Below are 15,214 nucleotides of genomic sequence, written 5' to 3'. Positions count from 1 at the left end.
TTGAAATTGCTAGAATGAGAATTAGATTAGATTATGAAAACGTTAGAAAATACTCTGATTTAAGAATGAATTTGCAAGATAGCAATGTTTAGTACTTTTTAGAAAAGTAAACAAATGTATTTATTTGCATTAAGCAAAGAAAACAACTTTAAACTTTGTACGAATTATAAAGATGAAATAAATGACGGAACCTCTAATTAATTGGCTTTGAACATGACAAAACCCTTCCGGGATAATTGCCTTTAATCAAATTAAAACTCTTTCGAGATAATAATTTGCCTAAGTGTTCAACAAAGTTTCCTTGTAAAGATTTTGGATTAAATACGTTTTAATGAAAACACCAGCAGTCACTTTAGTGGATTGGTTACCATAAGTGCTGCATAAAAATCTATCGAATAGAACAGACTTTATTAGATGAAATATAAATTGATACAAGTTTACAGAGAACATGGAGCATGGAAACATTCGACGACTTGCAAGTGAACGGGTTGTCAATCCTTTCCTTGGGTTTCGTTAGAGTTTGTCAGGCTCAGGGGCGGATCCTCTACTCAATCTTCTCGCTGAATCTTCGTAATAGAGACTGGGTCGGTCTACTACCAAAATGAAAACTAAACTGGAACAATGTCTAAACGCTACTAAACTTGTTATTATTGAATAAACAATGTGTGTACAGCATATTGCTTTTTACAGAATCGAAATCTAACTTCTGAATCACTTGACTCGGAATTTCTGCATAAATTCTATACTAATCTCTTTTTTCTACATATCTTCAACTCTCCATCAACTCTTTATTTATAGATGTTGAAGAGTCTTGATTGAAGTGTCGTGTCCGTTGTGAAGGATCGTGTCCGTTGCGAAAGGACGTCTTTATCCACCCGAACGATCGCGTTTCGTCGAAAATGAAAGTGTGTAACTAGGCCTCTACAAACTCCTGCTCGTACCGAGAATATTAAATTCTCTACCGAGAATGGGGGAGCATCAATTGGTCTTCAAACGGAAGGGAAGGAGAAACTGAGGAACGCGTGTCGCGACCGTGAATGTGGGTGCCGCGGTCGCGGCACGGAACGTTTTTCGACTCTTCTGCTTTCGTTCGCGTCCTCGATTTGGCGTTATTAATTTCTGTCGTCTTCGACTTCTTTTGTAGGGTTTTTCTTCTGTTTTTGAGCTCTTTTCGTTCCTATTTGGATTTTACCAAATATTTATGTACCTTACAAGAAAGAAACATATTCGAGAGTAAAAGCTTTCTAAACAGTTATAAATAGCATAAATTCGTAGCAATATTGATGTAATTATTGATGATATTTTAGGTATATTTTGGGCTTAACAAATCTCCACACTTAATCTTTTGCTAGTCCCGAGCAAAATTTCACTAAATTTATTCTCTAACTAATCTCTTTATGAAAATAAAACATATATCTTGGCATTACCTTTTAAATTAGTTAAGCCGAAAAGACTAGTTTCGCATGGCAAATTTATACGCAAAATATCAAATTAACTTAGTATAAATACGATATATCATTCGTCTTGTATTTTCAATTTTGAATTGAAGTATTCGGGACGATATAAGCACGCATGTTATTGAGTCTTTCGTCTCAAGGCATTTCAAAGCACAAAATTTCCTTTCCCAAACCTAAACTAATATATGAAATATTATTAAATAAGTACTTGGGTCAATTATTTGCTTAGTTACGCCCGAGATAAGGGTGGTCTTGATCGTAACTTTATACGTATTTTTATTTTATTGCTTTGTGTTTGCTTAAGAGGTACCGACCATGCCATGGGTGGACGCAATCGTTACTTTAAACTTATACACGCTTATAATTTTTGCTTTAAATGTTCCTTCCATACCTCGATTGTAATAAGGGTGGTCGCAACCGTGGCCAAAAGTAAACGGTACTTAATTATCCTTCCCTTTCATACCTCGATTGTGATAAGGTTGGTCTCAATCGTGGCCAAAAGTTAAGAATTCAACTAATTGATTAATTAATATGAAATATAAAATTGAAATTGTAACTTGGGAAAAAGAAAGATAGCACATTCATCCTATATTGACTTAAAATTCAACATGTATTATGGCTAAAGTTTCCTTAAAAACTTCAATTGGTGTTAATGTAAGACGAAATCAAACCGAGCTAAAAATTGTTAGTTCAATTTAATGCCTATAAACCTAATTGAAAATTTAAAATAAGATTTATTGTATCATGAATTGCATTATATAAAATAGAGATTGAAAATAAAGAATTTATTTAATTAAAATACATTCACTCGAGACAATTTTACTTAAAATCGTATCGGAGATTTGTGAAAATACGATAATGATAACCTAAACAAATAATCATATTAACTTATGGTTAATTTATGAACATATGAAAAATGTGTTGCAATTTATTATAAAATGTGTTGCATTTGTATAAAAATTATTCGTTGCATTTATTTGTTTTGCAAAATAATATTTTCGTAGCATTAATTCGTATATATGGAAATGATATATGTATATCTCCTCCCACACTTAAATTGGACCATGTCCTCATTGGTGCAAAAAGTGAGAAAACATAAAAATGTAAATACGAAATAAGGCATACTATAAAAAAAAAATATAAATTGTAGGAAATTAAACTTTCAACATAAAATTAAAAATAGAACATGTACTAAACATAGGAAAATTAAAATTGTACCACAATATAACAAGATAAAAAGAAAATAAAGAAAACAACCTATGCTTGAGGTGGGGAATCCGAAGGTGTAGGTGAAGTCTCCACATTTCGGCGTCGGAAAAAGGAAAGCATCCGATGCCGAGTCGATCTATGCTCACGCCTCAAAAGGTTGAGGTTGTCATTCATCACTATATTATTTTCTACCAAATCATGAATTCTTAAGTTCATTTGACGATTGTTGGAATTGATTTGGTCCAAAATCCTCCGCAAATCCACCGGATCATCCGCTTGAGGTGGGGTTGTGGTTGAGCTTGGGGTTCACCTTCCTCTCCTACCGCCTCTCCGCCGCCTTCGGTACCTGCAAATTGAGAACTTGAAGCGCCACCACCCATAGTGCCACGAAGGTGGGCAATACGGGAGGCATACGAAATAAAGACGGGGGGACCTTGTGGTAGCAATAAATGAGCCCGCTCAAGAGCCGAGATGTCCAAAAGTGGAACATACCCATGGTAGGTGGACATGTCAAAATCAGCCAATTCACCCCGAGCTCCCAACACAATAGCGGTGATAAAATTACAAAGAGGGATTTGAATGGTAGTAGCCCTCGAAGCACGGAACAAATTATCGAACAACATACCAATGCTATCAATCCTCAAACCTTTAAACAAGCTATCCAAAACATATAAATCCCGAACCTAAACCTTTGAACTCTCCACACGACCAAACAAGGAGAAACTCAAAAATTTGTGAAAGAAGAACACACAATTGTCCTTAATCAACTTGCTTGAAGTGTTTTTCGAATTAAAATAGTCTTGATTCGAAAGAGTTTGCCAAACAGCATCATTATCAAAATCTTTAGGCTTATCATAAAAATCAGAAGTAGGGAAACCAAACATATTTCCCATTGCTTCATAATCAATGGTGTATGTGATACCATTATTCCTAAAAGAGATTGAGGTTTTCTTCTTGTTCATGGTCAAAGTGACCAAAAATTCCACCACATATTCATTAATATGCGGAAAACGCATATTAACGAATTCTTGCCAACCCAACGCCTCAATAAAAGCATTAATTCGAGTAGAGAAATTCAATGTTCGTACCGAATGGAAGTCTAAGAAGTGCATATCCACAAATTGGCGGTCGGCTTGTGAAAAATGTTTGAAACGAACGGCTTCCTCCTCCGAAGCGATGTCGAAATAAGCTCCACATTGAACCCGAAGGCGATTAGCTTCCGTAACAGCGGGCTTGTTACCAACACGCTTAGTCCTAACCATGGTGATGGTATTTAGTGTGTTTAGGGTTTGAGAAGAAGAAGAAGAAGAAAAAGGAATTGAGAGAAAGAGTAAAGCTTGAAGATGAGTTTGGGGGTTTGAATTGGAAGTGATTGAAATAGAAAAGAGGATAGAAATTGGAGTGAATAAATTGGGAAGAGTAAAAGTAGGTTTTTGGGGAAGAGTTTGGAGTAAGGGATTGGGTAAAAATAGAGGTGATTTGAGGTTTGTGTAAGAGGTAGGGTTATATAGGGTGATTAGGTGAATGTATAGGTAGAATAGGAATAGGAAGAGGCAAAAATAGTGGCAAAATCGGAATCAAAAGGGCACATATTACGCGTGTCGCGACCGCGAATAGCAAAGCCGCAGTCGCGGCACGCGATTTTAAGGGAATTTTCCTCCTGAAATTCGTCCGTTTTTGCTGCTCATACCGAGAATTATTAATTCTCGGTAGAGAATTGGTCAAAATGGCCTATTTGGATGCCTATTGACATGGTTTGTGCAATTTTGTTGATGATTTGGTTCCTGAACTTAATATAAAGTGTCCCTGCACTTTTTTTTTTTGAAAAAACCAGAGCTTTATTAAGAAGAAGAACTGTCTTTCAGAAGTACAGACTCCAAGAAACTCGGACAAATTAAAGAAATAAACGGATTAGCATTAGAAAGGGCACTCCTAGTTAAAGTATGAGCTGCTCCATTCGCTAATCTAGGACAAAAAGAAACTTGATAATCAGGTCGACTTAATAGAAATTGTTGACAATCCAAAATGGTGCTTCCAAATTCAGAGAGATCATGCGTCGAGGCTCCGACTGCGTCCACTACTGTTTTTGAGTCAGTGGCGAAATCAATGTTTGTGAAGTTCATCTGCTGGGCCCAGTACATTCCTTCAAATAGAGCCAGAGCTTCGAGAAGCTTAACCGGATGGGAGCCAGTGGCCGAGCTGCTTCTACACGCTACAAATTTTCTAGCTTCGTCTCGGATAATTGCTCCCCACCCATACGATCCACAAGAGCTGAAGACGGCAGCGTCTACGTTGCAAGCCAGCCTGCCAGGGGACGGTTTAGTCCATTGAAAAACTACAGGTTGTTGTTGTTTCATCCGTATCATTGGAGTGTTCTGCTGCAACTTCCATTCAGAAAAGAAATTAAGCCCAAGCAGGACAGCAACCTCAGGCAAATCGTGTTTCCCGGTCCATAGCATTGCGTTTCTCTGACCCCAAATAATCCATAGCATAACCGCAGCCTTACATAACCAATCCTCAGATGAACGCTTACATAGTTGAAGGAAGAATTCTGGGAATTCCAATGTACTATCCCATGGTGGAGATAAACCAGCCTTCTGCCAACAAGCCATTGCAAATGGACATTCCAAAAACAAATGCCATACGAATTCGATTTCACCAGAGCATAATAAGCAGTTCAGAGGGACATTTAACTTTTTAGAGTGTAAATTGAGCCTAGTGGGCAGACAATTGGTTACCGTTTTCCATAGGAAGATTTTAATCTTCGGCGGAATGCAAAGCTGCCACATTTCCTCCCAACCCTGAATCTTCAATTGCGGTTGTCTAGACTGCTCCAGGGCTCGATATCCCGATTTAGAGGAGTACCTTCCATCCTTGGAAAAGTTCCAAATTAACCTATCTGTTCGCTTTTGTCTTGGGACCACCATACTCTGTATAACTTCAGCCTCCTCCTTTATGAATAGGCCATTCACCTTCTCCCGGTCCCATCCGCCACCTCCATGTATAAACAAATCTGAGACCCTCCCATGAACTAAATTTGTGTCACCACCTGGTGTGGGTATGAAATTTCCATCATGCGCCAGCCACGGGTCCTGCCATATTCGGATACTTTTTCCATCCCCAATCCTCCATCTCATACCTAGCCGAAGAACTTCTCTTGAACCCCAAATGCTACTCCAAACATAACTGGGATTAGTGCCCAGTTTGGAATTGAGGAAGTTACCTTCCGAAAAATATACTGCTTTGAACAAACGACTTACCAAAGCATCGGGGTTATTGATAAAATTCCAACCTTGTTTACCAAGCAGAGAGAGGTTGAAGGACCGAAGATCCCTGTATCCCAGACCTCCGCATCTTTTCTGTTTACAGAGCCGGTTCCAAGCGAACCAATGAATTCCTTTCTTCCCGTCACCTTTCATTCCCCACTAGAAAGAGTTCATCATCCTCTGAAGCTGATCACACAGACACCTTGGAAGCAGAAAAGCACTCATACAATATGTGGGGAGAGCTTGAGCTACTGTTTTAATCAGGACATCTCTACCTGCGCTGGATAGCAACTTGGATCCCCAGTTAGAAAGCCTTTTCTTCAATCGATCCTTTAGAAAGCTGAAAATAGAGGCTTTGGAGCGACCCACCAAGGAGGGCAAGCCCAAATATTTACTAGTGTCTAGAGGGGAGTCGACTTGTAAAAGGTTTTGTATAGCATGTTGCATTTGGCTTGATACATTAGGGCTGAAGAAAATACCAGACTTTTGAAGATTAATAGCTTGTCCAGAAGCTCTCTCATATGTGTGTAGAATATCCAGGATTACCTTGCTCTCTTCCAGAGAAGCATTAAAGAACAGGAACGAGTCATCAGCAAACAATAGGTGGGATACAGAGGGGGCTCTAGCCTTAATTCGACAACCCTGAAAAATGCCTTCAGTTTCAGCACGGTGTAATAGTCTGGAGAACACTTCAGTGCATAGTATGAATAGGTACGGGGATAGAGGATCACCCTGCCTCAACCCTCGTCCAGGTGTGAATTGCTCAGTCACTTCGCCATTCACGGCCACTGAATATGTCACTGTCGTTACACATAGCATGATCCATGATACCCAAGTCTGGTGAAAGCCCAGTCTATTCAGTACTGCTTGTAAGAATCCCCAATCAACACGGTCATATGCCTTACTGATGTCAATTTTCAATGCCACATTGCCAGTAGCTCCTCTGTTCTTTCGCTTTATAAAGTGTAGAGACTCAAAAGCCACCAGAACATTATCAATGATTGATCGACCAGGAATGAAAGCTGACTGACTCTCAGAAATAATATATGGAAGAACCTTTTTTAACCGATTAGCAAGAACCTTAGCAATTATTTTATATAGTACATTGCACAGGGCAATAGGGCGCAAGTCTTTTAGCCATTCGGGGTTATCACATTTTGGAATGAGTGCAATTACCGTATCGTTAAGATTTGCTGGCAATTCAGACCTGTATAGCCATTCGGGGTTATCACATTTTAAGTGTCCCTGCACTTAAAAACTAAAATAAATGACATTAATTGCAAGGAAAACCAAAGGTTTAACCTTAATAAATTGAATTAAAGTGTAATAAATTGGTTTATGAATAATTAATGAAACTTAAATGTTCATTTATTCATATAAGTTAAAAGAATCATATTAAGTGTATAATAAGTGCATATAAATATATATTAATTATAGGAACTTAGTCAATTGAATGAATTAATGTTTTAAACTCAACGAATGAAGTTTGTGAAAATTGGATTAAGTGTGAATATATGTGTTAATTAAGAAAACCATGATTGTTCAATATTATAGATTTTATATAGATTTAACCATGATTAGATAAGAAATGGAATCAAACATATATCTAACCTTTGTAAAATTAATAAATGAACTAAAATGAAATAGAACTTTATTGAATAAAACAAAAATTATAAAAACAAAGAATGAAACCAAATAATACAAAAACACACAAAATATGCACAAAAAGAAAAACTATAAACCTAAACTATTCTATATACTCATCCCTATCAAGCGGGATATTTCTGGCCTTAATACGATCAATTTGAAACTGCATGAAAGTTTCACGTTCCGGTGCAGACAAAAAGTGAGACCCTGCTCGAAAGACACGTTTTACAAGTCCTTCGTGCTCGAGAAATTCATAGTCAATTGTCGGGAAGAATTCATCATCACTCCAGGGAACATCAATGGTACCCTTTGTACCAAGAATTATTCCACAGATTATATTGCCGAACCCAATCTTCTTATCCTTGGATCGAGAAGCGGCGACAAGACCCTCCATCAGAATCTTTGAAGAATCTACTGCATTTCCCTGGAATATATCTCCAAGGACATAAAGATCTATGTCACGGACCACACTACTGAATGTGCGACCGAATAAACCGTGACACAGGAATTTGTGCAGATACAACATGGAGTTGGAGCGAAAAGAGTGATTATAGGCGAGTTTTGAATTGAATCGCCAGAATCCAGTGAGCATTCTCCAAATGTCCGAGGATGTCATGTCTCGTCCAGGATGACGTTTGATTGTATCCCTCGGGGGAAAACCAAACCAAGCATGCAACTCGGGATAACCGAAAGTAAAGATTTCGCCTTCTCGACGAAAACTGAGCGTACTCGGCGTTTGTTAGTGAAACGCACGGTACAGAAGAATTCGAGTATCCAGTCGCCTATTATTGGAAATCGCATTTGGGCGAATTTTGTCCACCCTAGGTGTTCCATATAGCGGCTCATGTCATCAGTAATGCCTATTTGGCTGTTGAGAAATTCATCCATATACAACATTCCGGTGAAGAATTTGTAACGGAGATTCCAATAACGCCTACCTTCATCGTGATTGAAGATAGGAAAAGGCGCCCCATATCGCTTGGATAAGTCTGGGCGTTTATTACTTGAGGCAGCATTGTGCCTTGAAGGTTTGTATTTGGTAGGCATGGTGTTGGTTTGAAGGAAACAAAGTTTCTGTTACTAAATGAAAAATGGTGTTTTGAAGAAATCAGAGGTCTGATAAAGATGAAAAGAATTGTAAGAGAACTTGAATCCTCTAGGACTAATTTATAAGAGTTTTAAATGAAAAGAGGTGTTGTTTTAATCATGAAAAGGTATAAAATTACACCTCTCGGGAACGAAGAAACTTAAGGTTTCGTTTGTCAAGAGGTTCGTCGAAAGGGTTAGGATGTTTCAGACTTAATTGTGCAGGAATTACGCGTGTCACGACCGAGAATTCTGAATTCGCGGTCGCGACACGCTGATTTCCTTGCGGAAATCAGGCGTCGTAAGCCATGTCCTGATTCACGGTAGAGAATTTATTATTCTCGGTAAGTTCAGAGAAAATCTAACCTATTTGGACAAATCTGAAAAATAGAATTCTCGGCAGAGGATTCTAAATTCTCGGTAGAGAATTGCCTGAGACTTCAATTTCACTCTAAATTCCTAAAATCAAATCTAAAATTATGAAATAAACATATTTTATGCATATAAATCATAACATAAAGTTATCTAATCACAAAATTTGGCATTTGAAAAAAAAATAAAAAAAAAAAATAAAAAAAAAATAAAATAAAATAAAATGAACAAAAATATAAAAAGAAATAAAACAAAATAAACTGTGATCGAAAAACTGAGTGATTTATACGTCAGAAAATCTTGTTACGAACGGAATTTCTATTTGTGAAATATTTTCGTAATAGATTTTACATTGATTACCATTAACTTTGAAACGAATTCCGTTAGGACCTTCCAGTTCTAAAGAACCATAATCGAATGTTTTGACGACTAAATATGGTCCTATCCATCTGGACTTAAGTTTTCCTGGAAATAAACGAAGTCGTGAATTAAATAACAGCACTTTATCCCCAACATTAAAGTGTTTGACTTTAATTTTGGCATCGTGCCATTTTTTCACTTTTTCTTTATAAATCTTTGCATTTTCGTAAGATAGATAGCGCAACTCATCTAACTCATTTAAGTCGAGCAAACGTTTCTTACCTGATTATCGTAAATCAAAGTTAAGTTCCCTAATAGCCCAATAGGCTTTATGTTCTAATTCGACTGGCAAATGACATGCCTTCCCATACACTAAGCGGTATGGAGTCATTCCTATTGGTGTTTTAAATGCAGTACGGTATGCCCATAACGCATTATTTAGTTTACAAGACCAATCTTTTCTTGAGGATGAAACTGTTTTCTCTAGAATCCATTTGAGTTCTCTATTTGATATCTCCGCCTGACCATTTGACTGAGGATGGTATGGCGTTGATACGCGGTGGCGTACTCCATATTTTTTCATAAGCGTTTCAAAACTTCGGTTTATAAAATGAGTACCACCATCACTAACGATGACTCTTGGACAACCAAATCTACAAAATATATCGTCAAGAAAATTAACGACAACTTTAGAATCGCTCGTCGGGGTTGCAATTGCTTCAACCCACTTTGAAACATAATCAATGGCAACTAATATGTACGTTTTACTAAAAGAAGGGGGAAAAGGTCCCATGAAATATATTCCCCACATATCGAAGACTTCAACTTCTAATATTGTGATGGGCATCTCATCTTTCCTTCCTAGATTTCCTGTTCTTTGGCACTTATCACAACGAGTAATAAATGAACGGACGTCTTTAAACATCGTAGGCCAAAAGAAACCACATTCAAATATTCTAGCTGTTGTCTTGTTAGCTCCATTATGTCCTCCATAAGAGCTAGAATGGCATTCCGACATTATGGATTCATATTCATTTTCACCAACGCATCTCCTAATTATCCCGTCACCACAAGTCTTGAACAAAAAAGGATCTTCCCAAAAATACTGTTTAATGTCGAAGAAAAATTTCTTCTTTTGTTGGAAATTTAATCCTTCCGGAACAATATTGGCTGCAAGATAATTAGCAATATCTGCATACCATGGTGACATGATGCTTTTCATTTGATAGAGATGTTCATCAGGGAAATCATCTCGTATACCGTTAGTTTCACCTATAGGACCGTTCTCATCTTCAAGTCTCGATAGATGATCGGCGACAAGGTTTTCTACTCCCTTTTTGTCTTTTATTTCTATATCAAATTCTTGTAACAATAAAACCCATCTAATTAGACGTGGTTTTGCATCCTTTTTAGCAAATAGATATCTTAATGCTGCATGATCAGTGTAAATAATAACTTTCGAACCTAACAAGTATGACCTAAACTTATCACATGCAAAAACTACAGCTAACATTTCTTTCTCAGTTGTGGTGTAGTTTAATTGTGCACCGGAAAGTGTGTGACTTGCATAATAAATGACATGAAGTTTCTTATCCTTCCTTTGTCCTAAAACACATCCGACAGCTAAATCACTTGCATCACACATAATTTCAAATGGTAAATCCCAATCGGGTTTAGCAATAATATGTGCACTGACTAATGCTGTTTTTAATGTTTCGAAAGCTTTAACGCAATCTTCATTAAAATCAAATGTGGAATCTTTCATGAGTAGATTAGTGAGTGGTTTGGAAATTACAGAAAAATTCTTAATAAATCTTCTGTAAAAACCGGCATGTCCTAAAAATGATCTTACTCCCTTAACAGTAGTTGGAGGGGATAATTTTTCTATTACTGAAGTTTTTGCTCTATCCACTTCTAATCCTTTTTCAGATATTTTGTGACCTAAAACAATTCCTTCGTCAACCATGAAATGACATTTTTCCCAGTTTAATACCAAATTTGTTTCTTCAAACCTAGACAAAACTTTATCCAAGTTTTCTAGGCACGAATCAAAAGAATCTCCATAAACTGAAAAATCGTCCATAAAAACTTCCATGATATCTTCAATGAAATCATTAAAAATCGCAGTCATACAACGTTGAAATGTTGCAGGTGCGTTACATAGACCAAAGGGCATTCTTCTATATGCAAATGTTCCGTAAGGACATGTGAAGGTTGTTTTATCTTGGTCATCCGGGTAAATGTATATTTGAAAGAATCCGGAGTAACCATCTAGAAAACAGTAGAAAGCGTGACCAGCTATCCTTTCGATCATTTGATCAATGAAATGAAGAGGAAAATGATCTTTCCTAGTTGCTTTATTTAAATTTCTATAATCTATACAAACCCTCCAACCAGTGGTGGTTCGTGTAGGTATTAATTCACCTTCTTCATTCCTTACAACTGTAATGCCTCCCTTTTTAGGTACACAATGGATTGGACTAACCCATTCACTATCCGAGATAGGGTAGATGATTCCATTGTCCAGAAGTTTAGTAATCTCATTTTTTACTACTTCTTTCATATTCGGATTTAGGCGTCTTTGCCTATCCGCTTTAGGTGGCTTATCTTCTTCTAAGTGAATTCTGTGCATTACGATACTCGGATTAATACATTTTAAGTCAGAAATTTGCGAACCCATACTTCCTATCCTATTTCTAACAACTTCTTTCAATTTCTCTTCTTGAACTTGTGTTAATTTGTTAGAGATAATTATAGGTAGAGAATCGCCTTCGCCTAAGAAAGCATACCTCAAATGACTTGGTAATTCTTTAAGTTCTAATTTAGGTGGAACTATAATTGAAGGCGGAACTGGTCCATCTTCACGAATCAAAGGTTTTGGGTCCTTATCTTCTAGTTCCTCACTCATTATAGGTTCTATTATTTCTTCTTTTTGAACAATGTCATTTACACATTCTTCAATTAAATCAAGTTTCATACAAGCGAAATCCTCCATAGGATATTTCATCGCTTGATTCATATCAAACTCAATCTTATCATCTCCTATTCTTAAAACTACTTTCCCTTCCGACACATCAACTAGAGCACGTCCCGTGTTCATGAACGGTCTACCAAAGATTAACGGACAATTTACGTCATAAGCAAAATCTAAAATAACGAAATCGGTAGGAAAAATAAATTTGTCAACTTTAACTAAAACATCCTCAATTATACCGTATGGTCTTTTAGTGGTTTGATCCGCTAATTGCAAAACCATATTGGTACGTTTGATGTCTTCTTCTAAGCCTAACTTATTAAAAATAGATAATGGCATCAAGTTAATGCTTGCTCCTAAATCACAGAGACAACTGGGAAATTCAATATCTCCCAATTTACACGAAATGGTAAAACATCCGGGATCCTTGAGTTTAGTGGGCAAATTGCTTGACACAATCGAACTGCAATCTTCAGTTAGTGAAATGGATGAAATTCCTTCCCAACTGATTTTCTTTGAAATTAAATCTTTGAGGAATTTACCATAATTGGGAATTTGTGTAATCTCATCCATAAACGTCAAATTAATATGAAAATTCTTAAGTTTATCTAAAAATGTTAAAAGTTGTTTGTCATAGTCCTTATTGCGGACTTTGTGTGAAAAATGTGGTTTGGGTACAAAAGTTTTTGTACTAGAGTCAATTGGTGTATCTTTTTGTTTTAATGTATCTTCTTTGGGCTTCGGTAAATCAGTTCCAGGTAAGGTCGAATTTCCGGGCATTTCCGGGCCTAAGTAATTTTTCCCTGAACGAAGAGTGATAGTCTTAACATGCTCTTTCGGATTTTCTTCCGTATGGCTTGGAAGACTTCCCTCTTTGTGGGATGGAATTGATTTAGCGAGTTGTCCAATTTGAATCTCCAAATTATGGATGCTAGATGATTAGTTTTTAACAAGCTGATCGAATTTATTCTCGATCCGTTTAAAACCATCGTCGTGATTACTTATTTTTCCGCTCATAGCATCAATAAATTTGTCGATTTTAGAAGATAAAGTGCTAATCGTATCTCTTGATTGATTTTGATAATTAGCAGTACGATTTTGATTAGCATTAGTATTATTATTATTATCTCTCCAGTTAAAGTTAGGATGATTTCTCCATCCAAGATTATATGTATTGGAATAAGGGTTATTATTTTGGTTTTGCCCTTGGACAAAATTTACCTGTTCAATTTCACTCATACCTTCGTAATCCACATCCGTATGGATTGAGTTACCATTAGGATCACACGGTGCCATAAACTTATCAATTTTGTGCGATAAGGCAGAAAATTGGGCTTGCAACATCGCTACTGGATCAAGATTCACTATACCTTTAACTGATGAAGTAGTTGAGGATGATGGTTTCGCTAATGGTACGTGTCCACGTTCCGCGGGCCACATATTGCTGTTGATTGCCATTTCCTCCAAAAGTTCTCTTGCTTGGGCAGATATTTTCTTCATGAATAACCCTCCAAACATAGCGTCCAATGAACCTCTAGTCGTAGGATTTAATCCATTATAAAATGTTTGCATTAAAAGTTCGGCGGGCAATTGGTGGTGTGGGCATAAACGTTGAAGTTCTTTAAAACGTTCCCAAGCCTCATAAAGAGTTTCATTATCATTTTGAGAAAAAGATGTTAACTCTTTAATGACTCTTGCGGTTTTTGCTAAAGGAAATTTTTTTGATAAAAATGCTTGGGCTAATTGCTCCCAAGTCTCAAATGTTGCGGCTGGCATAGAAGTTAACCACTCTTTGGCTCGATCCTTCAAAGTAAAAGGAAAAAGGCGAAGATTGATTGCTTCTGCAGTCATATTTGGTATTTTAAAAGTGTCACAAATTTCTAAGAAATTTGTCAAATGGGTATTTGGATTTTCGTTAGGTAACACGTAAAATGTTACGTTATTTTGCAACATATTAAGCAACGCAGGCTTAATTTCAAATTGGTTTGCATTAATTTGGGGTCTAACTATATTGTTTGTTACACCGGCCACTCCTGGCCTAGCGTAATCCATAAGTGTGGCCATAACTTCTAGCTCGGTAATTCTAGTTTTTATTGGGGTTTTGTTTTTCTTTTTCTTTTCTTTCTTGTTCTTTTTAAGAGTTCTTTCAATTTCTGGGTCAATAGGATCTGGTGACGTGCCTGAACTTCGAGAACTGCGCATGAACTTGAAATTTCTCACGAACCGAAACTACCTACAAAATAGAATTTGAAAAATAAATATGTTAGTAATTGAAAATAAATAAAATATAAAAGTTTGAATAAGTATGAATAAACCTAGATTCGTAATAAAACACGAAAAATTTAAAATTTTGTCGAAAATTTTGGCGTTCCCCGGCAATGGCGCCAAAAACTTGTTGAGCGATTTCCGCAAGTGCACGGTATACGCTTGTAGTAATAAAAGATATCGATCCCACAGGGAACGTTTTTTAAACAAAACTTATTTACAATCGGTTAAATTTACTTTTAGGTTTATAATATGGAAAAATCGTTTAATCGGTTTTGGTTTTGAAATTGCTAGAATGAGAATTAGATTAGATTATGAAAACGTTAGAAAATACTCTGATTTAAGAATGAATTTGCAAGATAGCAACGTTTAGTACTTTTTAGAAAAGTAAACAAATGTATTTATTTGCATTAAGCAAAGAAAACAACTTTAAACTTTGTACGAATTATAAAGATGAAATAAATGACGGAACCTCTAATTAATTGGCTTTGAACATGACAAAACCCTTCCGGGATAGTTGCCTTTAATCAAATTAAAACTCTTTCGAGATAATAATTTGCCTAAGTGTTCAACAAAGT

General features: G+C 36.5%; 1 non-coding gene across 1 annotated transcript; it reads left to right on the top strand.

Moving 5' to 3' along the window:
* Positions 1-13,959: 13,959 nt before the first annotated feature.
* On the top strand, positions 13,960-14,066 carry LOC136215970 (small nucleolar RNA R71). Its single transcript, XR_010682971.1, has one exon. It is a non-coding gene; the product is annotated as a small nucleolar RNA R71 (small nucleolar RNA).
* Positions 14,067-15,214: the final 1,148 nt, after the last annotated feature.

The sequence above is a fragment of the Euphorbia lathyris genome, chromosome 1 (assembly GCF_963576675.1).
Source record: "Euphorbia lathyris chromosome 1, ddEupLath1.1, whole genome shotgun sequence".
In the NCBI taxonomy this organism is placed as follows: Eukaryota; Viridiplantae; Streptophyta; class Magnoliopsida; order Malpighiales; family Euphorbiaceae; genus Euphorbia; species Euphorbia lathyris.
Note: the sequence above shows the minus strand (reverse complement) of the source record. Positions and strands in the feature narration are given on the sequence as shown.